This window comes from Jaculus jaculus, chromosome 5, assembly GCF_020740685.1.
Source record: "Jaculus jaculus isolate mJacJac1 chromosome 5, mJacJac1.mat.Y.cur, whole genome shotgun sequence".
NCBI classification, from domain to species: Eukaryota; Metazoa; Chordata; class Mammalia; order Rodentia; family Dipodidae; genus Jaculus; species Jaculus jaculus.
Genome location: NC_059106.1, coordinates 142,583,882 through 142,611,168, shown reverse-complemented (window position 1 = coordinate 142,611,168; position 27,287 = coordinate 142,583,882). Strand labels below are relative to the sequence as shown.

Sequence of the window (27,287 nt, the reverse complement as noted above, 5' to 3'; positions counted from 1 at the left end):
CTTCAGCTAATTCAAAATGTATTCTGTTATCCTCAGTTTGTTGTTTCAGAAATATAGAACACTATGCTTGTGCCTACTACAAAAGGAACAATAAACAAGTCATCTCAAACTGGGAGTTCACAAAATATGCTATGCTTATTCATGAGGAACTTGAGAAATAAAGCTGGTAGATTTCATGTTTAAACAAGAGTTTCAGGATAATTTGAATACTTTACAATTTTCTCTACCATATAATAATGTGCTAATTTACAAATATGCCATGGCTCTGGCCAAGGGCATGTGTTCTTGAGGTATATATCCTTGTTTCAAATTTGCAGGAAGGGAGAAATAGTTCATTATAATTCTGGACTTGGATATGTTGGCCTTCTCCCAAGATTTGTTTTTTTTTTTTGAGGTAGGGTCTCACTTGCTCTATCTCAGGGTGACCTGGAATTTACTATGTAGTCTCAGTATGGCCTTGAACTCACTGCAATCCTCCTACCTCTGCCTCCTGATTGCTGGTATTAAAGGATAAAGTTCAATGAGCCATTTTATCTTTGGATTCACAGAGTTAAATTTGCCTGTTCAAACAGCTATTAGATGATAAAATCAAGACTCAAAATGGATTTTTCCCACCTGGTCTTGGTGCACTTTCCAATACTTCCTATGTCTCCCTACTAAGCTACCTTGGGGTCTGCTGTGTGGAAAATAATTTAGATCAATTTTGAATTGCTGACCTAGGCATTTTCTCTGTCATCTCACATAATAAATAAGTAGTTCTTGAATTTCTTTAAAGAGACTTGTAGCACAGATCATCTTCTACTTCTTAGACCTTACTTGTCAAGTGTCTTTCTCCAACCAGGCTTCTCAAAGTTCTTTTTTCTTTAAATACAACATAACATTTCAATGCACTGGTTTTACTGAGCATTTACTCAAGTTCACAGCCCTAGATCAAGAACAAGGCAGAAGACACAACTAAGTCCAGCTTCTACCTTCTAGAAAACAGCAGTTTATTTTATTAACATTAACATCATGAGAACAGTAGCTCTTGTAACCATTGCTTCCTTAATACTGACAATAGTTCTTGGCAGTTAATGTTCTCAATGTCAAGTAAAAAACATAAGTGAGTGGATTTTTAAGACAGGAGGTAGATTATGACTACAGCTATGAAGAGGCAAGTATAGTCAATATGACATGAAGTGCCAAATGGAAAATAAGTACAATACTCAGTTAGATATCCAAACACAATGCATAGGAGATGCATAGGGGCATTCGTAGGAAAAGCATAAGAAGGCATAGGAAAGGTATGGATATCCATAATACGACCAATTACATCTCTTTGAAGTTATCATCTATGAAGAATCTTACATTTGAGCCAGTTACAATATTAAAATACCTTTTCACATATATGTGCTCATGAACATGAAAATAAAACCTAATGCTGATCCACCTATATGCATGCATGTGCTCTCCAACTCCATGGATCTGTGAAGAATTGCACCCTTAGAACAGGAAACGAACCTGTAGACAAAGAAAAATAAGACAGATGAGAAATCTCAGAGAAGGTTATCTTGCCCAGACTTGGTGCAACTGCCAGGATTTTGGTAGATGAGGAACAGTCCTAAGTCTTACTGCATAAATTTAAGTTATATTGGGTCTGATATATGATGAATGCTTTATAGGAATTATTCATTCTTTTCAGTTCTCAACATGGGTTTCTCATTGTGCTTGAAAGGTTAATCTTTATATGTATTTTTAAAAATATATGCTTAAATTTAACAAACCTTTTTTATAATGAGTGAGCATCTTTCTCAGGATATTGTCTTAACAATGATAAAATTAAACAAAAGTTACTGAACATTTTCTTTGTGTCAGTAGAAGGTGGGTTGGTATCTAGAGTCTATATTTATGCTACAAATGTATTTTTTGCCTTATGGGTGGGATTTACTTGTGAAATGAACTATTTTGTATCATATCAATCACTTCATTAGTTGTTCTATGCTTGCAAATATAATTTTAATATTCAGTTGTTAATCTAGGTGGGGGAAAGAAGACTTTCATGCCAGAGAGAAAGAGAGAGAGATCTTTCTGAAAAATGACAGGCCTCATATACAATGGTCATCATATGATTATCATGTAGCCTAAGAGTCATCTACGATTATAAAATCAGTCTATGGTGTTCACAAAATGACATATCACCTAATGATCTATTTTGAGGATGTATCCTCATAGAAAGGCAACATACAACTATATATAATAATTTTTTAAAAAATTTTTATTTATTTATTTGAGAGCGACAGACACAGAGAGAAAGACAGATAGAGGGAGAGAGAGAGAATGGGCGCGCCAGGGCTTCCAGCCTCTGCAAACGAACTCCAGATGCGTGCGCCCCCTTGTGCATCTGGCTAACGTGGGACCTGGGGAACCGAGCCTCGAACCGGGGTCCTTAGGCTTCACAGGCAAGTGCTTAACCGCTAAGCCATCTCTCCAGCCCTATATATAATAATTTTGAAGTTGGGTGCTGAAGGAGATACGATGGCAGGTGATTAGTTAAAAGCCTACTTATTTGGATTATTTAGCCTTTCAGAAAATTCTAGGAAATAAGGACTTGTTTTGAGTCATTCACATACAATTAATGCTCAGTTGTTGTATTATAAACCAGGGTGATTAGAATGAGTCTTCTAAAGATATAAAAAGCCTGATCCTCTTTGCTATGGTGTAAATTGTTATCATGAGCTATATTTCACCCTGTTAAATACAAATCTCCCAATGCCATCCACTTTCCTAGTTCAATGGATTTGAGGTTGGCTCCAAGATTGTGCTTTACTGGTAATTCTGCAGACAATGTGATGTTACTACTCCCAGGACTTCAAGCATCATTCTTTATTATAATTGATCTCCATCTATGTACAACAGTGAATGAAAGGGTTCATTCACTAAAATTTCTTCCTTGTGGAGATTGTGCTTTTATAAGGAGCAAAGGAATAGGGTGGAGTAGCTAAATTCACCTTAACAGCTGCAGATAAAGAGAAAAAAACTTACCAAAACTCCCATTAACTCCAGGAAAAGTAAGCATGCTGCCTGTTTAGAGCTGCTTAACACAATAATAAAAGGTCAGCAATGAGACCAGAAACATGGACTACCCTGTTCACTCTTGGCTAGCACTGTCATCAAAAAGCACTGTGACTGCATCATAGTTAAACCTATATATCAGATATAAGAAAGTGAAGAAATAGATAATGGTGAGCCCATGAGATTTCTGAACTTACATATTAGTTCTGAATTTCAGGAAGTGAAAATATATAACAATTAGGGTTCTTCCAGTTGAAAATATTACTCCCTTTGGATTAATTTATTTAATATTAGAAATATTTTACCAGAAGTTAGGTAGAAATTTTATTTTTTATCAATATGTTCAAAATATTATGAATTTGTCAATTTTCCTCATTGTGCTTTAAATCAACAATACTTTTTTCTATGCTCTAGCATGTAAAGCCCTGAACCAGCCTCTCTCTAGTCTGGTGTGTGAACTAATGTCCCTGATGAGATGAGGTCAGTCTCTTTCTTTCCACCAAGAGAGACCAGTTCCACTCCAACTGAGGAGGGGCTGGGGGGGTGGTGTTGGAGGAAAGTACATTCCACAAGGAATGGAGTGGGGGAAGGAGAAACAAAGACTTCTTCTGTTACAATCCTTGTAATAGTCTTGCTTGACTCTGTGTGTTGATCTCTCTGTTTCTCAATAACATAACCATTTTTACGTTTTTACATGGCCTACATTTTTATGGTAGCATGAATATTGTTGCTGTAAGAATAGCTGGAACCTTGTACATGATCTGCTGTTGCACAATGGGGTACTAACTCCTTAGCTATGGTATGACAGCTAGAAGGTGAGTTGGCCCAAGTCTGAGCCAGTCACCTTAGAAAATGAGCCTTTTGAAATTTCCAATTCTGTTGCCTATTCTGCATAGACTAGATGAGATGATCAAAATCAGAGGCCTCAGCAGGTTCCGTGTCTGGTGAGGGTTTGCTTCCATATGCAATAGCATCTTTTTATTTTAATCTCACATGACAAGGGTAGGAAAGGTAACTCTCTTGGGCCTATTTTATAAAGGTCTGAATTCCATTCTTGAGAGTACTGCCTATTATCTAAATACCTCTCAGAGGACCGTTTTGATAATATCACCATGTTGGTCATTAGGATTTCAACATAACTTTTGGGCAAATTGAACATTTAGCAAATATACTCCAGTGATATTTTATAATAAATATCTTATTTATATATCTAGACATAATGGAAAGTATTCCTGTAGTCAGAAGTAACACAAAGATGAAAAGTATATTGTATTACCAATTATCCCTATAATGTTCCTATCAGAAATTGAAATCAGGGATATAGAACCTGTGGTCTTATCTATTAGTCTACTATTCAAGTAAGACTGACAGTGAGTAGATATGGAAAAGAAGCCTTGGCCCAAACACTGGATCTCCCCACTCTACTCCCCTCCACTCATCCCTGGTTCTAACCCTCCACTCATCTCTAAGTCATTTCTGCTTCTTTATATTTTGTTTATAAACTTGCTTGTGGTCAGAGTTTGATGGCTATCAAATTTTGCCAAACCCCATTTTAAGAGCAGGCCTTTCCCAAATTTCTTCCATTGTAGATATCCCAACATTCACACTATGAACTCAGAGATATTGTTTTTTTCATAACTGCAAGAAAAATGTTCTATGAATCATTTCCTTCATGATCTAGTATGAATAGACTCTCTGGGACTGAATTTTTGATTTAGTTATGGTACAGAAGTTTAGTTATCTTTAAGAACATGGATTTAAATAAAGTTCAGAAATAAGCCTGTTGTCTCACCTCTGGCTCACAAGGGTCCAAGCATGGTATATCATGAACTAGTTTCAGACAATTCTGGCACAAGTCCAGTGAGGATATATTGTGTGCCAAGTTCATGTTCAGTTATCCACAAATTCTTTCTTGTAATTGTTCTCCTAATCAAAATTTTAAATAGTAGGGGGAAAACTTCAAAATATAATAAGCAACAACATTTAAGGAGGATTTTTAGCTTTTAAAAGCATCATTTGGAAATCCCACGAAAACAATCTTAAAAGCCAATTTTGAGAGTGAGACATACAATTCTGGGTTGACAACAAATTCTGACAAGATTTCACACACTGTCAGGGAGTTTCTTTTCTCTTGCTTGGCTTCCCTGCAGTGGGAGAAGGGACAGAGCCAATGTCCCAACCTCTCTGCACTTAGGGAGCCACTTTGACCCAGTTCCAGAAGCCCAAGGGCTGTCCTTAATTAGCATTGTAATTTATATTGCACAATTATGCAAATTGGGTACATAAACAAAATTATCCTTTCAGTCTGGCTTTGCTACCACCAGAGAAATGCAAAGCCAGTTAAAGATAAGAAGAAAGAAAACAGAATATATTAGCTGTAATGTTATGCACCATTTCTTAATTTATCCATTCCTGTTTCACTCTTTCACATTGTATGGGGGAGTTTTATATTTTTTTCCTCTTTTTTACTTTGAATTTTCTCCCTTTTATGCTTATTTATTTCTTTATTCACCTATACTTGGCCATTTTCCTTGAGAAATTTTCCATCTCATTAATTCTCACGGCAGTTCACAACTCTGGGTTACTCCTTTGTTTTTTGACATAACTACTATCGGTGTGTAGTTTCTATTTCCTTTTATTCCCAAAAGTTCTCCTTGCTGCTGGCCTCCTATTCTGTCCTGTCACTTTCCTATTCTGTTTCCTATGATTTTTCCTAGTTACTTTGACTTTCTCTTGTAGCTGAGTTGTAGTCCTTGCTAGATAGCCATCAAACACCCTCAGGATCCAATCATGTTCTTTTTGTAAGGAAGTTGAAAATAAGCATGACAAGTAACAGAATTTGGAAGATAGAAAATTTGAAAATACAAAGCACAGTAAAATCAAACTGGAAAGCCATTTCTACAGGCAATGAATGGACTGCATTCAAATACATATTGGTCACCAGGTGATCAATCCCCAAATAGGCAGGCCAAAGGTAATTTCCCAATATTTGATCATATTCCAATTTACCTAGTCCCTTTGAGTACCCTTAAAATTATCAGGAAGAAAAGAAAAAATTCAAATATCAGAAATTGCACAGAAAATAAAGCATTCTAGAACAGCATTGGATTTGCAAGAACGGTGGCTGTGGCTGACAGTATGTGAGTACTGCTGAGAGGATGTCTAACAGAGGTGGCTGAAAGAGTGGTGAAGAGGGCAGAATTGTTCTTTGCTTTATCTGCCCAGAACCATGGCTCCCATGGGGGAGCAAGCCTTTTCATTCTACAGCCTTCTGGCTCCTGCAGCAGCAGTCAAATTAAAACATAACCCAAGGGGGACTTGGTCCAACTTGAGCAAATCATAGTATCCTCCTTCTGGCTAGAACTTTCTTCATTTTGAATAACATTCAAATGCCTTTTAGAGCCTCTCATATATTTTAAGTTTTTTTTTTTTTTTTTTGTCCTAACCCACCTCTTATCTACCTTCCACTTCCCAGTGTTGTGGCTCCCCTGGCTATGTAACCATCGTATTCATCATCTTATAACTTTGCTTTTAAACCTTTCATTTTTTTTTTCTTATATACTGGGCAAGTGCTGAGCCATGTTCCAACCTTTTTCCTTGGCTTTTTGGCTGCTCATTTCTAATTTTAGTAGATCTAATTTTAGAAAAAAAATTCCTTATCAACTTTACCTAATGTTGACTTACACACTCCCACCCCATCTTACAGTATATATTAGTTGTAACTTAGCAATGATTGAAAACAGTTTGCATGTTTCTTTCTTATATGCAATTGCCTGTCAGGTATTTATGATACACTTTAACTTATTTATTATCTGTCTCTCCTTCTAGAAATTAAGAACATATTTTTTTGTTTAAGTGCAATATCCCTAATACCTAGGGCAATGTCAGGTGTATAAACCATTCTCAAAGTATTTTTTACTTAAGTATATAAATTCAGGGTTATTATAGAATGCACAATGTCCTAAATAAATATGGTCAAAATTTTTCATTTCAGTCATGACTTGTAGGGTTTAAAATTTTTTAAAAATGAGTCATGTTCTTTGGGACACTGGGTAGTTTTCCTAAAAGATATACATTTCACAGTAACTATGTTTTCCATTATGTGAACTAAAGTGAGAAATCAGTGAGTAGCTGTTAGGAACAGAACTCAAAAAAGGGGTTGGTAAGTGTTTGTTCACTGATCTCTGAATATTGGCTACATGACTGACTTTGGTTTCCATAAAGACACTCAAAGTCCTTTTGGCAATTTTTAACTTTTCCATAAATTAATATAAATTAGCTTTCAATCTTCTATAATTAGTAAAAAATAGTGTCTAACTACCAACATAAAAGAGCAAAATATTGCCCAACGGAAAAATTGGAGATCAATCAATTGTCTATATCATGGAAGAATGCACTTGTGTACTATCCTCGGTCAAAAATTATGCTCATTTCATTTTCAATGTGCTTTTTTTTCTTTTACTTAGAAACTTTATTGTATGAAAAAGTCATATGTTGGCCCCATTTCCTTTCTCCTTACCCCAATCAATTGAGGGTCCTCCTCAGTGGGGTTACTGGTACAATAAGATTATGGGTTATAAGTCATGAAAGCAGCAGTCACTGTGTGCGTGTGTGTGGCAGGGGCTCTGTGTACTCCTTCCCACCCTGTGGCTCTTAGAATATTTTCGTCCCCTCTTCTACAATGTACCCATGTTATTTCTGATTAGACATTGAATGAACAATTTGTAAATTAATAAAACACTTGATGCTAAGACAATGGGGAAAGGATGACATGATGCTTTTTATAAGGGTAGATTGGTAGTATCCCAGCCTGTGAAGAGAACAGTATATCCACAAAATGAGATTTCTAAAAACAAAACCCCTAAAGGTCACCTGTCCTCATGTTCTTTGTAATAATGCATCTGGCCTGTGCAGGATTTTATATTCAGAAGAAAAGGCCTCCATGAGCATAACATCTAAAGCAGAGGCTGGATTGGAACAACTTTATAAATAAAGGTTGAAATGCCTTGCTTGCTACCATGGTATAGGCTATAATCTAAATGTCTCATGTGATGTTCCTGTAGGACAGCTCAGTCCTCATTAGATGGTGGATGAGACTCAACTGGGAAGTCAGGGTAGGAGGAAGGGGAGTTTGGGAGGAAGAAGCTTGTCCTAATATCAGATCCTGACCAAACACCAAGCAGCATCTAGATTACAATTTTATCTCAGGTATGGGATGATATTTTTAGAAAGCCAGTGTTTTTAAACCAAAATTCATGATTCAATTGTATTGCATACACAATAAGATTGTTTTTGATATGTCATTTCATTTTATATTTAATTGTATAAAATTACTCTCAAATATAAATATATATTTCTTCTGGGAAATAAATTTAGGTTACTAATTTGGGTTTAACTACATTTGCATATCTTATTATATTTTCCTGTATTTTAGACTGATGTTGGGACAAGCCTCTTTCTCAAACCTATTACAAATTATAAACTTAAGAAATATCTTTAGAACATATTTATTGACTCAATAAAAAATCTTGAATATATGAAAAGATATGGTCTTTCTATATAACTGTTCATGGCTTTAGTTTCCATAGTTATTAAATAAATAATTTTCTTAATCAATGCTACATTTGGTTATTAAAATCATCTACATATTTCTAAGGGATACTGGGGCATCAATGAATTCGTGGGTTATACTTTAGTATTCCAAGCAAAAACAATTTGTTATTTTAGTGTCTAGAGGTCCTGGCATGCCAAGTCTCTCTCTCTTTCTCTCTCCTTGCAAACAAATTAAAAAGATATTTAAAAATGTAAGACAGAAAGACCACTAAACATGGTTTATTTAGTAGATTAGGCTAGATTCACAGAAGATTATACACTGGATTTCTGCTAAATTTTTTACGTAGAATTCAGAGAAAGCCCACATCATAGATCCTTTTTTTTTTCAGTTTACATATAAATTTTAGTTTGACAGGAATATTGTGATTCTTATAATCAAGCAATAACTAGGTAAAAATGTAAAGTGGAAAAATTACTCACTGACCAATCTCCCTTATCCTTAATAAATTATTATTATTTTGCTTTTGCCACTTATTGAAAATTAAACAATTTTTCTACAAAAGGTTTTGTTTTGTATTTTTTTATTGTTTTATTTTTAAAGTTAAATTTGTATTCCTTCTAAGTTTCTCTTTATCTTATAGTGCCCACTAAAATTTTAACTATGCTGGGATATTGGCATTCACAATTCAATTTAAGGAAAAACATTTTTGGGATACTTAAAAAGTGATTCTGGGAAGCAGATTATTTTGGGACTAGGGGGACTACATTGAAATGATCTGAAAACACTTACATTATAGCAAAAGCTATTTCCTTGTGAGTAACCAAAATATAGGGAGCGCAGCTTTTTCCTGGGTAAAGAAAGACAACAATCTTTTGAAGAGCTCAACTAAAACAAATGAAAAAAAGTTAGAACCCAGTTTTAAAAAACTTAAAATTTAGGTTGTTTTATACATTTGATTTGAACTCTTTCACAAGAAAATATGAAGCTAGACCTTCAACATTGATGTCCTACCATATTTTTTTAGGCAAGATCAGCACACAGATGATTCCTGTTTTTTTTGTTGTTGTTGTTTGCTTGTTTGTTTTTGTTTTTGTTTTGTTTAGCAACCTTGGAAATTCAAGTTCAGAAAATGAATTGTATTTTCTAATTTTGAATGTTACTTGAATGGAGCCAAAATATTATTCTCTTAAAAAATGTAACAACTATGATAGTTATTTGGGATGAGAAAGGTAGAACACAAAAACTGAAAGAAACAAAACTCATATCTGAACCTTTAGTGGGATTTTTATTGTATATATTTTCCTAAAAACACTACATGGTGATAAATTACCTAAACTATACAAGTTATGAGAACATTAGAACAAAGGGAGCCAAGAACATTTACTATATGAGAGAACATCCATGATTCTATTGATTGTTAAATATAATATTTATTACATGGCATCAAACAATTGAGTAAGCATACTGATATCTCATACAAAAGAGACAAAGTCTAAAGATTGGAGTAATCTCAGGTTCATAGAGCTAAGATGCCTCAATTTTTTGTCCTCTTCCTTGGTAGGTAAATTATGGAATTGTTGACATATTTATATGATTCTTTAGGCCATTATTCATAAATGTTTTATTATAGGCATGTGAAACTTGATAAGCAGATAGACTTAGCTATATTTTAAGGATAGTTTTCTTTATAAACAAAAATATGTTTTGATTTAAAATACTAAGGACAATAGGATCCTTGAGTGTGATTTTATAATAAAATACTCAGGAAGACAATATATGCTAAATATCTTTTTAAAAAGGTTTTCACATATCCAAGTTATGAAGTTGGACCAGGGAATTTAAACAAAAGTAAATTTCCAGGTTCTACCCAGTCCTTCTGAATAAGAAATTTTGTGGATGGGGCCCAGACATTTGTATTTTACTAAGCCTGCTCTGTAATTCCTCCACAGTCTGAGAATATCTGATTTGGTAGAAGTGCCAAGAAATATAAAATCACTTGATTTGTTATGCACAGAAAATAATTCAGCTATGTATGAAACTTACATAGGAAGTTTATACTTACCACCAGGTGAAGTAATCAGGGCACCTCACTGTATCTATCATCCATGTGTAGTCATGACTAGTTTGTATTATCTTTCAATGTACATAGAAGTGACCATTAACTTTTCACTTTTCTTTCAAAACTTTTTTTCAAGCAGCAGAGTATTAGATCTCATATGCATTTCCTTACTTTGTTAAGATAATGCAAATATTATGATCTTACTTACATGTTGCATAATCAGGTCTAATATCTCCTTAATGAAATACACCATGCTATTTGAATGTAGCTTTTCCACCATAGATGCAAAAGTCATTCTATGCCTATTCTAATGTGGTCATTTTATACAAATTATTTTTATTTTTCTCTTAAAGGATCTAGGTATTTTTGAATCGATTTTAATATTCACAAAATCACTAAGGGCTAAGGATATCACCTGGATTTGGCAGGAAATTGTGTGTGTAACATCTGTTAGGCTGAAGAAAAATAAAAACAAAACAGTAATCCTAGAGTACCGAATAGGTTGCTCTAACACCCTTGCTCACTTACACTGCATGTAAAATTTTATATTACAGTTTAAGAAAGAATACTTTCATATGGAGACTACATTAATATTTTTAAAAAGCAAGTGGTCTTAAGAATGCTTATTATTGGCTTATTCACTCATGAAAAAATACCTGTGTGTGTGTTTTTTTTATCTAGACAAATGAGTACACTATAGACACAGGTAGATAGAGGTACAAAGTGATGTGCTTGGGGATGTAGTTATTTGTATTCAATGTTATTCTCATCTCCCAGCTCAATGTAAGTACAAACCTTATCGAAGCTGCATTTGCTTGTTAATGATATCAGAGTATCCCTCATTTCATGAAAGTGTGGTGAATTAATGGATAAGATAGTCCCACCTCCCTACAACTCAAATCTCTTGCAGAAGAGGAAATTAAGGGAGACAAACCAAACCGGGATGCATGGGGACCCCTTGATTCTGCCTGTCACTATGTTCAAACCATTTCAAGGCCTCAGGGGAGTCTGGCTGCTCCAGACTTCCTCAGTCAGCCAGACGGGTAACGGCCCACTGCTTTTATTCATTACCCTGAGTGTAATGCACCAAATTTAACAAGTAACACACTCAGCAGGAGTTCATTGGCCTTTTGCTGCATGATTGCAAGGTAGCATATGGATTCCTATCATGGTTGACCCACAGATAAGAAGAACAAAGCCTGCATGTAATTACATGGGAAAGTTGACAGTTTAGGAAGGTAAGCAGAAATAAACAAATAATAAATATTTCAGTGGGATTTGAGGAAAACATATATTCCCAAGTTTAAAGAAATGTATCTGGTTACACAGTCAGAGCATGCCAATTAAATGTACCAATAATAAAGGCAAAGTGCTCCTATAAAGCAGCAATCTTCAAATAAAGATAGCTGCATGGAACAGATGACCGTGAAGGGAACACTAACAAATTTTAAACATTGACATGTGTAATATGTAAATTAATGGCCATAAATAGTAATCTAAATGAGGTTTAATATATTAATTTGTACAAAACTAGCCACAAGACATTACTATTCCTGAAGGCAAATACAGATAAATATGTATGTTGTAGAAGAGATTTTTCTAAAACATGATTTTATGTTTGCACATCTATGATTCTGGAGTCTTCTGACTAAATACTGTTGGCATATAGATATTTATGATGAACCTTATAGTCTTTAGGCTGCAATAAGGGGATGGGAGAAGCAGCCAGAATTATTAAGTCACTTCAGCCAGAGGTTTGTCATTATGGGTTGATTTCTTTACAAAGGCCAAGGAAAGAACAACAAATATCAAGGCGGAGAATGGGACTTCATCTTACCACATATGTGAATGCAAAATACATATAAGTACAGGGGAAAAAAGGGAACCTCCTCCTATATGACGAACTCAAATGACCAAATTAAACTTCTGAAGTCAGACCACATATATATATGGTAAAGAACGGAATCCTTATATTACACAGAATAATATCATAGGTATAAGCATTGCCAGCTCTCTGGTTATGACCTTGTTATAAGAATACAATGATATCATGGTTTTAGCAATTACTAACTCTCTGACCTTGAGTTAGCAGTTTAATTTCTTTTAGTCTGTTTCTTAAGGGAAAAAAGGTATAGTGAAAGTAACTACCTGTGTGGCCAAAATAATGCAGGCAAATTATTTAAGAGAGTGCTTGACAAAAATAAAATATTAATTTTATATAGTTTTCACTATTTTAAATTTTATTAAAACTCATTAACACAAGAAGCAAATATCATAATCTTTCTTTTACAAGGTGATATGCTCATTATATATTTGCTCAAACATTTCAGTGGAGAAAAGGGACATTTGGATTAGTTTGAACTTGAGAGCCACAGTTTTATGACACAATCACACCATGTTAATTGTATAAACCACATTTCTCATTACATGCATAATATTTCACATTAGCCTAATCATACCTGTTATTGAGGATATTTGGGATAATACAAAAAAAAGAACCAGCTTATGTGTATCTCTAAGACTCAGCACATGTTTTGATACTATATTAATATGGAGATATTTAGGTGTTAGGGTCTATAGTCCAACCTTACATTTAACCATCAATACACTTTTTCTGGGTATCGACCATTCTATAACAAATGTGGGGAATGATGAAACTTGAGGCCATAGATTAACCAGCCTCAGTAAATTAAATGAAAATGGCAGAAAACTGACAACATGTGACTACTGAAAAGTTGTGTGTGTGTGTGTGTGTGTGTGTGTGTGTGCATGTGCGTGTGTGTCTATGTGTGTAAAGAGACATTGATGGTGCTGTTTGTAGTGGACTTGGTACATGGATAAATGAAAGCCGTCTCTGTTATGCCATTTTCTTCTCTGTGTTCCCTAAGAAAATTGTAGAGCTTAGTTAAGATATTGAATGATTACAACATGGAGATACATTTATCAACAGGGGCATAACAACTATTTCTATGGCAATGTCACCTACTGAAGCTTCAGGACTGCCTTCAAAAGGCTGATAAAACCAAAGAAAGCAGTTAAGTAACATGAATTCTCTTAACCTTGGGGAAATCCCAGCAAAACAATGAAATGATTAGTTAAAATGAACAATTTAACCCAAACTATCAATCAGATGGTATCCTATTGTATTCATTGTCTCCCTGCTGTGACAGTGTCTGACAGAACAACTTAAGTAGGTTTGTCTTGGCTCACAGGTCAGAGGATTCAGTCATGATGGTAGGGAAGAGGTGGAGGCTGAAGTGCTTGGATCTATGGTTGCAGGAGCTTACAGCAGTATCCTGTGTGTTTGTGGATTAGGATGCGGAGAACTGAGTCAGAAGCAAGATTGAGATATAGCCCACGAGACTCAACACTTAGCAAGCCATTTTCTCTAGCAAGCCTCCACCTTCTAAAGGCTCCACAATCTCCTGAAACAGAATTACCATCTAAAGAGTAAGTGTTCAAATACAACATCTATACATATATGATGCATTATTTATTTATTTGGCATAGAGAAAGAGGGAGAGAGAGAAAGAGGAGAGAATGGGTGTGCCAGGGCCTCCAACTGCTGCAAACAAACTCCAGATGCATTCTCTACCTTGTGCATCTGGCTTACATAGGTCCTGGGGAATCGAACCTGGGTCTTTTGACTTTACAGGCAAGCACCTTAACCACTAAGCCATCTCTCAAACCCTATAGATATGTATATTTTAGAATGCTATTATCTTTTCCATAGATTCTATTATCTTTATCTTAGAACTCTGCTATTATCTTTACCTTAAAATTTGATCACTGAAACTGATATCCTTTAATTCCACAACATAAGATCCTCATGTAAACATGGTTCATGCCATATAAAATCAGGGGCTTTGTTTTCAGAATCAGAGAAATATGATCAATATGACTTAAAAAAATCAATAAATTAAATAAAATAGTCTTTAAGTAAATCATAATTAAATGCTTATACTGAACATACTTTTGTTAGTGTTTCATTCAGTCATTCTTTCATTCTATAGTGAAGTAGGAGTATCTTTTTGGTGAGGACTCATCTACCTCTAGGGACACTGTATTAAGTCAGATGGATGAGGTCACCACCCTCCTAGGTGCTTTATTGTAGTAGCACAAAATAATCATACAACTACAATTTAGTCAGGGTGCTGAGAGCCATGGAATTCTATATGAGAATTTAAATTTGTCTTGGGAAGAAGAGAAGTGCCTCCACTGGAAATAAAGTCACAGGTGTGTTAAAGTAATCCTGACACCAAGCTAGGCATATCAGGACTACTACAATCACCCACTCACAGATAAGAGAATTGAGAAGCAAAATCATTAAATGCCTTAACAAATTCTACAGATGACAAGAGGTATGTCCAAGATGCAAGTCCAGGGCCATCTGGATTTTGAGTCCTGTCATTCACTGGGGGATAGATTAGTGTGCCTTTGTGAGAGCACAGTGAAAATACACTCAATAGAAGGAAGGATCATGGGAAGACTGAGGAGCAAAATGTCTAAGTACCATAGCAGTACTGACCAATTCAAATGTGAAGAGTTACATATGAGAGTTTAACCTTATTACTAGGGACATTAAAGGAAACAATAAAAGAAACAGAAAGGTACTGTCATTCTGGAATGGGATTTTACAGTTGTGTAGATCTGAACACGTAGTTAGCAATGCCATGAACCACAAATTAGACTCTGTTGTTTATGTTTACACTAAAACCTGTACAGGGATGCTTATACTGTCTTCGCTCATAACAGAACTAGAGTCTGCAACCAACTTGGGGGTTCTTTCAAGACATTAGAACATTTAAAAAATGGTGATTCATCTCCCTCATAAACTATTGTATTTATAAGGACTTGGGTCAAATATCAGAAAGTGTGCTTAGATGAAAAAAGGGGCAATCTCAAAGGAAACACTATAATTTCATTCAAATACCATTCATTAAATGAAAGGATTATAGAACTAAAGAGCTGTTCAGCGGTCATCATAGGACAGGGCTTCAGGAAAGACAGTCTGGGAAGGAGTGAAGATAGGTAGAGAAGAGCAATATTGGGGGTCTTTTGATGAAGGACCTATGCTGTGTTTGGATTAACCTACATTAAGGGTAAAATAGCATAGAACTAAATGCACACAAAAAGAAGGTATGCAATTAAAATTGGGGAAATAGAAGTAAGAACATGTCACTCTTAATATCCTAAGTAAAAATATCAGAACTATAGATTTCAAAGACATTATAATTGGTAACAAACTGGATAAAAGTACACAAGACTTATCTGTATTATTTCTTAAAACTTCATGTCAATCTAGAGTTATCTAATAAATTATAAGAAAAATATTCATGGCATTTGCTATATCTTATCCAATATATCCTAAATGCTTTTATCTCAACTTTTAAAAAAATTTATTGAGAGAAAGAGTGAGGGGGGATCATGGGTATGCAAGGGTCTCTTGATGCCGCTAACAAATTCCAGACTCATGTACCACTTTGTGCATTTGGCTTTAGGTAGGTACTTGGGAGTGAAACCTGAGCAGGCAGATTTGCAAATAAGTGTCCTTAACCATTGAGCATTCTCCCCAGCCCCATCTCAACATTTTAAACAATTTAAACTTATGAAAATATATCACAGTTTTGATACTGTCAATTTGATCTAGCCACATTCTGATTTCTCAGTTGTCACAAATGGCCAGTGGTAGTCATGTTGGATAACACAGGTATTGAGGGACACAATGAGAGGAGCTAATGATGGAGACTTATGGGGCAAGCTATAAATATAATCTCTATAATAAAACATCTCCGTTGGTTCACAAGGCTTAACTCTCTAGCAAGAGTCTCTTTTTCAAACTTTACTCACAATCTTTTAGCCATATTTGATTCTTTACCTTTTCTGGAAATTCCAAGCACATACAAGTCTCTGGAACTTTCTTCTTGCTATTTTTCCTGCCCAGGGGCCCTCATTTTCATATACCTGTGTGGTATACTCCCATACTGGGAACTGTTTCTGCATAGATATCTGTTACCAGGTTTTCCCCAACCAACATGTATAATGTTACACTTTCAATTACCTATGATGCTGTTCTCACTTTCTGGCTAGTATTTGTGTCACTGAACATTCATATATTCCCTTGTTAGTCAGTGTCCCACAGATGTTTGCCTACTTCCAGATATATATTTTGAAGTATGGGACAGTTTTGGGGTATATTGAATTCACTCAATCAATATTGGCTGAATGAATTATTTGATGATTTAACCATAATGAATGATGGTTAAAATTGTCATAGTTCTCATATGGTTCCAAATAAAATCTATTTGTATTACCCTTACATTAAAATGAATTTCAGAAATTAGGTAAAGTCTCTTGAATATTTAAGATATAAAACAATCATAGCTAACTCTTTATATCCCAGTAAAATCAATGAGACATTCTAATATAATATGTATTGGCCAAACTTTAGTTTTTCCTTAATATTTTCATTCCTTTTAGATGACACCTTTTCTAATAGAATCTTATTACATTTGTGCTATTTTCCTGCTTAACTTGTAGGGGACATTTTTTTTTTTTTTGCTAACTCCACTTTTATGGTAAGTAAATTAATTTAGGTGTAAAAAATAGTTGCATTCTATTTCCCAAAATGCTCCCAAAATTCTTCTGGTACTCCAGGTCTCCAATGACATGTCTTTTTGGAGATGTAGTCTTGTAGTAATCCCAACTAGAATTTGTTTCTCTTGTGGATCAAACCAGCAGTTAAATACTTGGTTTCACCAGCTAGTCTAGTGAACTTGAATCAAAGATTCTTATGAAAATTTTCTCATTCCAGGATGAAAGAAACTATTCTTTCCTTTCATTTTATAAGACTTTGTATTTCTAAGACTTAAGTACTCATTTGATGAATTGAATTGAAGTCAGTTTTAAAAAAAATGAATACATACATCTGATATAAAAGACTGAACAGACATAACCTCTCAAAACTAATTTAGAATATTCAGTTTTTCTCCCATAATACACTAACTATTATTAAGGTCTTATGATGTATAAGGACTTAGCATGCATCAATTAGAAACTGTAAACAGAATATATAATGTTGCCTAGGCCCAATGATAATATGTGTAAGAATTTCCAGGTTTTTTAATCCAAAATTATTATTTTAGTAGTTCTAGTAATTTTTCTTAACTTTTATATAATGATGCCTTCCGAAGCCAAGTAAAAGGTGGTTTTTATCTTATAAGTTGGAGAATGCTGCTATTGCAGAAAAATACAACAAAGTTATGCTTAATTTCAAAAACCTTTTTTCATTTGAGTTTAAGAAATTGAATTGTGGTTAGCCAAGAAAAAAAGTGATGATAAGAAATAGAAAGGGAATTTTACTTCATTAAAAGATATTTGGCCATTGTATCTAGCTCCTAGGAGGTAAAATATAAACACTTGGAACTTCTCAGGTGATACTCCATGTCTTTAGTAATGGCTTAAATGTGTTTCCCCAAAAGCATGTTTAGGGTAACATCATTGTGAATGCAGCTGTGTTGAAAGGCAGAGCCTAATGAGAGGTAATTAGATCATGAGTGTAGAGTCTGAATTTACTGTTGGAGTTGGTTCATTATAAAAGGTAGGTTCACTCATCTTTACCCTCTCTTTTTTCTATTCTCTTTCCTTTCTTCTTTTTCTCTTTCTCCCTCCCCATCTATGGCCTCTTCCTGCCTTGAGTTGATGTAATTTGAAGACCACCACTGGATACCAGCCCTTCAGTCTGAATTTTTCAGTCTTTAGAACCATGGGAACAGGGAGAAATGTATTTCTTCTTATTATAAATTTCCCAGTGTTTGGTATTTTCCTAAGAAAGCACAAAAACTGAGAAACTGTATCATCACTCATAAGAGTGAAGGGAGGCACATCGTGATTACAATAGCATCTTTGAGTTTTGACCTTATCCCTGCTCTTCTCCATGAGCCTCTTCCATTGGATTATCATTGATATTAGTTACCCATAACACATGAGAATTGTGTATAATAAGTTTTAATGATTTCTGTGACCAGAGTTTGCTAATTCTAGTAAAGTTGTTGGCTTGTGGATATTTGAGAACTGTTTTGAACTTTTTTAGTTAGATCCTATCTCATTTCAGTTGATAACAAGTAGCAAGTAGACTTTGTGATTTGAAAGACAACTTTACTTAAATTTATAATAAAATCATAGTTTTAGAATTTTTAAAAAGTTATTACAATAAACTAAATAGATATGGTAAGAAAAGCATGAAAACTGATCTCAGAGTCCAAGTCTTACCATGCTGACATATTTCATGTTGGCTCCAAAAATAAAATTTGTCTCCATAAAGGAAAGTCTTCCTAAGCATTGTAATTACCCAGCAACAACACTGGAGTTTTATGAAAATAGTCAACTGAATTTAAGCTTTGGGAGCAAAACTCAGACTTTGGATTTTATTAATTGAAGAAAAGTTAACCTTGGCTTAATGTGGTGACATTGCCCTGTATTTCTCATACTTTAGGGATGAAGGCAACAGATAAGGGGTTTGAGGTCAGACTGAGGTACACAGCAAGTTGATGGCTCTTTGGTAACCATGAGACCGTATCTCAATAATCAAAAATGAAAACAAAAGTTAAAAAATACCTAAAAATTCTTAACCTATTTCTTTCACATGCTTCTGTCAATTATTTAATGAGCATTATGGTAAAAAAAAAAAAGCCACCCTAAGAGTTAATTTTGTGGATCTGATAAATTATTAAATATGATTTTGAAAAATAAGAGTGCCATCTGATGTCAAGCTACTAAGTGATTAAGAAATGCAACCATCTCAGCTGATGAATAGTGATCTAGAAATTTGAGTAGACATTTTTCTAAATAAAATAGTAAATAAGTATGTGAAAAATGTTCAGTGGCACGAGCCATTAGGAAAATACAAGTTAAAACCATAATGAAGGGACTGGAGAGACGGTTTAGCATTTAAGGTGCTTGCCAGCAAAGCCTGACAACCTGGGTTTGATTCCTCAGTACCCACATAAAGCAAGATGCCCAAAGAGACATATGCATCTGGAGTTCATCTACAGTGGCTGGAAGTCCTGGCATATTCAGTCTGTCTCTGTCTGTCACTCTTTATCTGTCTCTACTTACAAACTAATTAATTAACTAAAATAATTTTTAAATAATGAAGTAATGAATAGTGTGTTAACACTGGTCAAGAAGGATATTATCAAAATATAAGATAAGCATTAATAAAGATGTGGAAAAGGTAAATTTGTACATTTCTGTTGTAAAAGTGCAATGTTGTATAATATGAAGGTAATTTCCAAAGTTATAAAGTTATCATATGACCCAGTAATCCCACCTATAGATATTTATCCAAAAGAAGTGAGATCAGGCTCTCTCTCAAACATCACATCTCTATTTTCCTTGCAGCATTATTTACCATAACAGGAATGTGTAAAAATCATTTCATTTTGAATATTTCAGAAAAATTGCGCAAGAAGCAATGGACAGCATTGACAACCTTGAAGAAATTATGCTAAGTGTAATGAGGTAGTGACAGAAAGACAAATACTTCCTGGTTCATTGGTGTACTGTGTCAGGACCAGCCTAGTTTGTACATTCAAAAGGTGAATGGCAGCAGGGCATGGTGGTGCACACCTTTAATCCCAGTGCTCAGGAGGCAGAGGTAGAAGGATCACCATGAGTTCAAGGCCACCCTGAGACTACATGACAAATTCCAGGTCAGCATGGGCTAGAGTAAGATCCTACCTCAAAAAAAAAAAAAAAAAAAAAAAAAAAAAAAAAGAAAGAAAGAAAGGAAGAAAGGAAAAAGTGAATGGCAGTTGGTAAGGATTATGGGAAGAGACAAATGTGGACTTATTTAATAGGCTTGATGTTTTGTTTAAGCAAGATGAATATCTCTAGAAATATGTAGTATTACATTGTGATTATGGCCAACAATAGTGTAGTGTGTACTTAGAGAAAACTGTTAAGAGCATAAATCTCATGTTAGGTATTCTTATCACACTAAAATAACATTTTAAATAAATGACCCTACCCCATGAGAACTATGATATTTCCTGATTCAACTTTTCACAAAGTATCATACTGCTATGGCTCTGTAGAAATTAAAATTTTGGGTTGCCAAAGACTGTACTTATGTATTTCCATAATGCCATCATCTTCATGCTCCAAGGCTTAGACTACCCCTGGTTACAAACTGTGACAAGTTAGATATTATTGGAAAGTATAATTCAGAAATTATATAATAAATCAAAAAGACTAATTAACACACAAATGTGCTTTTTAAAAAATATTTGTAGTACACAGTACCCAAACAACATGCCAAAGCAAATGATGTACCTAAATGCTTACTCTAGGGCAAAAGTAGTTGACCATTAAAAAGTACTCATAGATTCTACATTGTGTGTATGTGTGTTTGTGTGTGTGTGTGTGTGTGTGTGTGTGTGTGTGTGTGTGTCTTCTTGGAAAAACCTATCCCATTTCTGATGAGCAATTAAAATAGATTCAAGAAACTCAAACTATAAGAGAACTCATTAACCTATAATGCAGCTGTCAGAACATTAAAGCAAGATACTTTGCCAACAGTTTCAAAATAGAATAGAGCTCTAATTTCAGTGTTGCAATATTGAACAGTGGTAATGTTTATATCCAATATCACAACACTGAATAAAAGGTATCCATTTAAACATAAAACTAACAATAATTTAATTAGCCCCAATAAATATATAGTGAAAATGTAATCTATTCATATCTGACAAGTAGAATATGAGATTATGTTTCTCTCACAATGGGCTACTGTATTCAAAATTAAAAACCACTAATTTGGGTTCTTGTTCTTCAAAGAAATAAAATAGAGAATCATAGAGGGAGCATTTTTATAGAAAAGTCATAATTTCTTAATTCTAAAAGTACACATATATTTTGTGTGTAATCCCAAGAAAATACATATATTTAGGCTTTGCAAAGATAAAGAAGTAGGGTGTATATAAATCTCTTTCAAGCCTGTTTTTATATTAATTTCTTTAAGATCAATGTTCAATTGAGATTCCATTACTCAAATAATTGCCATTTTTGTTTTGCTTGACATAGAGACTTGCTACATATTTCAGGCTGGCCTGTTACTCACTATGTAATTCAGACTGGCCTTAAATTCACTTAAATTCTTAAACTTAAAACTTAAATTCTCTTTCTTCAGCCCCCTGATTGCTGGAATTTCAGATGTGTATTGCAAAGCCTGGATCATTATCAATATTTTGCCTGTCATTTCACTATTGTTGTACAACTGGCTTGGAGCTGTATTAGATGTGGCCACATGATGTAGTACATTCATGTTACTAATTCAAACTGAGTGTTTGTATTGAGACTCAAGAGAGACCTTTGCCCTGTGCTGGCCCATCATAGGTCTTGAACTCATTGAAGAGCATTTGTTTGGATTATAGTAGATCTGAACTCACTCTTCAATCAATAATTGAACTGTGCTCCTAAGATGCATTCTATTTAACATTGAAAGAAAATAACACAGCTTGACCCTTGTGAAGTGTTGTAGAGAGCTGCAGTCAAGTGGAGACATTTTCATTCAGTTTGGAGTATTTTGTTGCTGTCTTAACCTTGAGCTGGGCAGAATTGTGAATAGTACATAAAATTCCTTTATCTCTCTTGTTCAATGTTAAGAGGCATTATTAACACAAAGACACTAACACTGTGTTGAGTATGTAGCTAAACATTTACTTTTAATGTTTATAATAACTTAAGCTAAGAGGGTAATAGCCACTATTTACTGAGTATGCATTTTAACCAAACATTAAGCTTTGTCAAGAGCATTACATTTATAAATTCTCTTATGACTGATTGCCATTCCAAAAAAACAACAACAACAAAAAACTATGAAGTCCATTTCTCCTATCAAGCCTAGCACTCTTTCTTTCAGACTGGAATTTTAGTGAGCAGAGTTTATGGAGATATTAAAGATGTAATCAGGTTATATATCTGGTGGGCTACAGCTTATTCATGTTAATTCTGGAGACAACTTTTTTTTTATTCTAACTCAATATTTATTGACATCATACTGGTAGTTGAAAATAAAATGACCCTGACAAATTTATATTACAGAAATCAATATACTACTACATACATTCATCATTCCTTCTTCAAGAAGAAATGTCATTGGAAACAGTTGACCTTGCCTAGTTAATGGTACTTCAGGGTTCAAAACTAACTAGGTAAACAAGGGGAATGGAAAGATATCAGCCTCATGTGTTGCTATTCTGAGACTAGCTATCCCTCACTGGCTTCCTTTTTTTTTTTTTTTTCTTCAAGAACTGGGTGAGGGAGTGAGTGACGGTCCTTGGACAGTGTTCATAATAATGGGAAGATCAGAGGCCAGAAAACTATGGCTTGAAAGCTATATATGTTCAATCCTAGATTTTACAAACTTGCTTGGGACACAGCCTTACCCATTTTTATGTGCTGTCTGTGTCTCCACACCTCAGCTAAGAGCAGACACAGTTGTGACACAAACTTTATATATGGATAGCAAGCCAAAGCCTATACTGTAAAGCTTGGACCCTTATAGAAAAAGGTTTCCATGAATGACTGGGGTGGTCCATGTGTATCTAGTAAATGACTCATGTTTTGTTTTTATTCAATTCTTGTGAGGATAGAAGGCAAATAAACTCCATATCTTTATCTTGCTTAAATTTGATGTAGGAAACTGTGAAAATGTTCAGAAAACTTCATTTTTCAGAAAAAAAAAATAATTCATTATGGTTAAACACACTTTATGCTTTTGTTTTACAGGGTTGGGATACACAGACACCTTATTTGAACTGTGTGTGTGTGTGTGTGTGTGTGTGTGTGTGTGTGTGTGTGTGTGTTTACATGTGACTGCAGCTGTGTGCATGTGTGGAGGTCAAAGGACCACTTCTGGTGTGGGTCATCATCTTCTGCCAGCTTAGAATCAGAACTGTTCACGGTTTATGTGGTTCACTGCTATGTTTGCCAGACTAGCTGGCCTGAGAACTTCTGTTCAATTCTGTCTGCCTTCTTTCTTACCCTAGGCACTCTGGGGTTACAGATGTTAGAGTTACACTGCTCACCTTCATGTGGAATCTGAGGATAGGAATCAGGTACATGCACCTGTATGACAAGTGCTTTATCCACCAAGCCATCCCTCCCCAGGCCAAACTTCTCTATTTCTTCAACAATTATTTATTGAAGGCTTACTTGAGTCCACTCCACTAGTTTTAGGCACTGGGGTTATAGTTATGAATAATCAAAGCTCTGGTCCAAATAGAACTTATACTTTTTGGGAAATGCATATAGGCATACACTAGTTAGGAAGTTTTGTCTAACACAATATCAATAAATAATAAACCCTGTAAAGCAAACTTAAAGCCAGGCCAATGTTGGACATGAACTGAAAGATAGTCAAGGTATTCTATGAAGGCATCAGTAAGATGGCATTGAAAAGCCGGGCATGGTGGTGCACACCTTTTTTTAACTCCAGCACTCGGGAGACAGAAGTAGAAGGTCCACCATGAGTTTGAGGCCACCCTGCGACTACATAGTGAATTCCAGGTCAGGCTGGGCTGGGCTAGAGTGAGACCCTATCTCAGAGAAAGAAAGAAAGAAAGAAAGAAAGAGAGAGAGAGAGAGAGAGAGAGAGAGAGAGAGAAGGAAAGAAAGAAAAGAAAAGAGAAAGGAAAAAAAAAAAAGATGGTATTGGAGCAGAGAAGAACAGGATGAAATAAAAGGCTAAAATGCCCTGTCTTAGCAGAGGAAGTATCCAGGGCTGACTTCCAGTGAGCAGGAGCTGAGCTAGCTGAGGAAAGGTAAGTGAACAGATGAGAGAGGGGAACCAACAAGGGAGGTAGTAGAAACAAGCTAGGTAGGGACAAGGTCATAGGAGAGTTTCTGAACACAGTATGTATTTTGTATTTTTTGTATATTTTGTATATGTATTTGTATATTTTGTATATGTATTTTAGTAACAGAGAAAACCAATGTGAAGTTGTTAAAGAGTACTGAAGTGAAATAATTTGCATTTTATATTAGCACTTCATTTTTTTCTAAATAGTACAAATTAATGTAGGTAATAAGGAAGGAAATACGAGCTGTAGGATATTACAACAATGCAGCTAAGAATCTTCCTGCAGCACTAAGGTACCAGGAACCATCAGGAGGCAGTGATTTTTATTTTTAATTTTAATTGAAAATGCCCACAAACTTCCTAAGCTGACTCTATAATCACTTATTACATAGAATAGAGAATGGGGTTGATATCGTCATTCATCAGTTATTAATCATCAGTACAAGAACAACAGGTGCTCTGGAGTTGAGATTACAACTTAAAATAGTCTTGTTCACTGGAAAATAATGGAGCACTCAGTTTCTCATATATCCAACCTCTTTATCCAAGCTCACCCCAGTCTGAGCTTAGTCTGGTCCAGTTAGTTATCTACATGAACGCTACATGTCTGGTGCCATGGCTTCTCACTCAAGCAGCTAAGCTGAGACCTGCTGTCATTGTGATTTATCTGAAGTTTTCAAATGGAAGAAAGGGATTATCATAGAATGTGGCCTCTGTGGAGCGTGCCCACCATTCATATGCAATTGCTGAATGTGCTAATCCACTCTCTAAAATATGTACCTATTACTAATAACGGATATATATATATATATATATATATATATGTAAAATATGTACCTATTACTAATAATGGATATATATATATATATATATATATATATATATATATATATATATATATATATATGTTTTTCGAGGTAGGGTTTCACTCTAGTCAGGCTGATCTGGAATTTAATATGTAGTTTCAGGGCAGCCTTGAACTCATGGCAATCCTCCTACCTTTGCCTCCTGAGTGTTGGGATTAAAGGTGTGCGCCATCACGAGATGATTTTCCTATCACTTAAATTACAGAATTTCTTATAGCTATCCTCTACTTGTTTTTCTTTTTTTCAGATACCTGAGTGCTGGAATTACAAGTGCGCATCACCATAGTGAGTTTATGCAGGGCCAGAGTTTGTGCCCAAGACCTCTTGTTTACTAGGAAAGCACTCTACCAATTAAAGGCTATGGATTTTCCTTAACTCATGTTTTTAAGAATTTTGTAATTTACTGTTGCATGTTCCTGGGAGTGTGCACTCATTAGTGTGGGCATGCATGTGGTGTATGCATATATGAGTGCAGGCACACATGAAGTATATGCCCATGGGAACCCATGTGGAGTGTGCACACGTGAGAGTGGGCACACATGAAGTGTATGCATGAGTGTGTGCACACATGTGGAGTGTGCACATGTGTGTGTGTGTGCCATACATGGGGAGGTCAGAGTCAAGTCAGTTTTCATCTGTTCACTTAATTTGAGGCAGTGTTTTTCACCTGGATTCTCTTTCTACCAGTCTTTGCTGCACTTGCCATGACATGAACTTCCAGAAACTTTTCCTGTCTCCATTTCCCATCTTATCATCCGTGGCTAGGATGACAAAACCATCCCAGATATAGGGCTTGAGGCTTGAACTTGGGTACTCCAGCTTGAGAGGTGAGCACTTTATCTATTGAGCTATATTGCCAGGCTTTAGTTTACATTTTGATTATGGTGAATTGTTATTACTTTCTTGTTTTTCATGATACACTTCTTAGCAATATATGCTAAAATGCTTGCATTTTCCTGAAGGCCTTTGCTATTCACCTATAATAACATTCCTGCTCCAAATTTTGTTTCTTCCTTTTATCTAAACCAAGCCAGATCTTTAACTAAAATTATCCCAATATAATCTACAAAAGTATTACTTCTCCAAACCAATATGATTCATGTCTTGAGTGAACATGTTGTCATCTTAATAAGTATCATTCTTTCCTTTCAAATGAGTCTTGTTTTGACCTTACAGAAACCTTTCAGTATCAATTAAAATTCATGATACATGGAAGTGGAGAAAGGGACAGACAATTCTCAAAGATACCAGTGAATGAAACATGCTAATATTTCTGATGATGGACTTTTTAAAATCTAAATCTTGTGTGTCCCAAAAGAAACAGATGGCACGTCCCTCAATATGAGTTCAAAAATTATAAAAAGGATAGGGAATTTACTATTCAGTAATTTTGTATAGTATCTATAAATATGTAAAAATTCATCATAATTATTGACCTTTTATAAATTTGAAAATGTCCAGTATGTGCCTTGACCACATTGTCCATAGCATTATAATAAAGATAAAGATTGCAAAGAGGACTTGGTAGTCTTTTGGAGGTGTGGACGAGCTGCATTGGACTTCCTGTACCTCACTACCCTGGCTGAAGCATGTGTGGGGGAGCTTGGAAGGGTTAAACTCTGCTGTGACACTGAGATTGAGGCCAGCTGCAGGTCACATTCACGTCCCAGTCACAGGAAAATGAACCTGTGAGACAGAACCTAATTATCTGCTAAACCAAAAGCCAGTCTCAGTTCAATAACTTACGACAGAGCTAGCAGCCAGATATAGTGTTACCATGGCAACTTTGGAAAAAGCTCCACTGCGGTTGAGAATAAGGAGGAAGGGAAGGAGACTGTAACCCTAAATGTGCTGTAGCTGTTTGATCTCATACAAACGAGTTTGTCTAGAAAA

At 35.1% G+C, this 27,287-nt stretch overlaps 1 long non-coding RNA gene across 1 annotated transcript in view; it reads right to left on the bottom strand.

Moving 5' to 3' along the window:
- Positions 1–27,287, bottom strand: part of LOC123460855 — a 514,919-nt gene that overhangs the window by 3,270 nt on the left and 484,362 nt on the right. The window contains exon 8 of the long non-coding RNA XR_006637250.1: positions 1,376–1,500. This is a non-coding gene — a long non-coding RNA (uncharacterized LOC123460855). The remainder of the gene's footprint in view (positions 1–1,375; positions 1,501–27,287) is intronic.